Here is a 1,679-nt window from a genome sequence, read left to right as displayed (position 1 = left end):
CAAAGAAATGTGCACGAACAATGTCACTTAATCAATTAATCAATGCACAAAAATTTCAAAACACAACTAAACAAGCAATAGTGCAAAATCCCAAACACAATAACAAAATTGGTAAATCTAATTCTTCAAACTTTAACAAGTAATTTTATTATTTTTGTAAAGCCGACTAAGGTACCAAGTAATTTAAGGTACCATATAATGAGATATGCGCCAGGAGGCTGGCACATATCTCATTAAATGATCACAGTGGACCTTGCTTCTCTTCTAATAATGATTGGACTCTTCATGTGTCAGCGGTGAGCTGAGCAGATGTTTGCCGCACACATTCAACTCATGAGTACAAAAATATCTGTGAAAGTAAACGCAACCTGATATGTTCAATGTTCCCTCAGGAGAAGATGGTGTGTCCGTGACAGAACAGGTCTGTAAGGTGAATATAATTATATAGTGCAATCAAAACAGAAACAAGTTATTTGAACTTTTTGACCTTTTATGATTCTGAATTGTGTCTGAATGAAAATCTGTGACCCATCAACATAGAAAGCACAGACTACAGTGACATGTGCCTTTCACATGATGACAATATAGTTTGTTGCTCATTAATGTGGTTATGGTGACAAAATTATTGCTGCCAATAAGGACATTTTGCAGAAAGGAAACGAATACAGAGAATATCAGAATGCAAGAAATAAACTTTTTTTTTAAAAAAATCACTGTTTTAACATTTAAAACCATCTGTTAACTTGGTGATTTTCTGAACAGGGAGAGAGAAGCAAAGAAATGAGATGACAGCCTGGAATCAGAGAGAACTGTCCCTGTTCTTACCCAGTGCATAGCTCAGACAACTCCAGCAGGTGTTCTTTCATCAATGTGTCTACACTTCAACAACAGTTCAACTCTGGATATCAGAAAAAGAAGATAAATTTGATATGCCACACAATGTATATGGATATGTGAATTTTTTTTTTTTTTTTTTTTTTTTTTACAGAGTCCAATAAAGAGTTCCAATAAAAAGTACCCCCCCCCCCCCCCCCCCCCATCTGGAGAAATGTTGGTTGTGATTTAGTTTAAAGGTCTGCTCCTTTCTCTGCCACTGACCAAGGCAGTGTCTCCACATCTGGAGTTGGTCTCCGGGCACTGGTCTGTGGCTGCCCACTGCTCCGAGTGGTTGGACTGTGTGCCTAACTTTCCTCAAAATTCTGCATATGACAATGTGAGGGAAAAAAGGGTTTTTGTTTGTTTGTTTTAGTTTTTTTTTTTTCACATTTCTTAAAATTAAAAAAAAAACTCAGAAATCAGATGTCCATAAGTAGTCACAGCCTTTGCCACAAAGCTCAGAATTGAACTCAGCTGCATCCTGTTTCCACTGATCATCTTTGAGATGTTTTCTACAGCTTAATTGGAGTCCACCTGGGTAAATTCAGTTGATTGGACAAGATTTGGAAAAGTACACACCTGTCTACATATAAGGACCCACAGTTGACAGTGCAAGTCAGAGGACAAACCAAACATGAAGTCAACGGAATTGTCTGTAGACCTCCGAGACAGGATTGTCTGGAGGCACAAATGTGGGGAAGGGTACAGAAACATTTCTGCTGCTTCGAAGGAACCAATAAGTGGCCTCCATCATATGTAAAAGGAAGAAGTTCAGAATCCACCAGGACTCTTCCTAGAGCTGG

The 1,679-nt window shown here is 38.3% G+C and overlaps 1 long non-coding RNA gene across 1 annotated transcript; it reads left to right on the top strand.

Moving 5' to 3' along the window:
- The first annotated feature begins 239 nt into the window (after nt 1–239).
- Nucleotides 240–902, top strand: LOC117520089. The gene is made up of 3 exons (XR_004563528.1): nt 240–296; nt 393–430; nt 763–902. It is a non-coding gene; the product is annotated as an uncharacterized LOC117520089 (long non-coding RNA).
- Nucleotides 903–1,679: the final 777 nt, after the last annotated feature.

The sequence above is a fragment of the Thalassophryne amazonica genome, chromosome 11, assembly GCF_902500255.1.
Source record: "Thalassophryne amazonica chromosome 11, fThaAma1.1, whole genome shotgun sequence".
NCBI lineage: Eukaryota > Metazoa > Chordata > Actinopteri > Batrachoidiformes > Batrachoididae > Thalassophryne > Thalassophryne amazonica.
The sequence above is the reverse complement of the archived record's forward strand: the minus strand, read 5'-3'. Positions and strand labels throughout refer to the sequence as shown.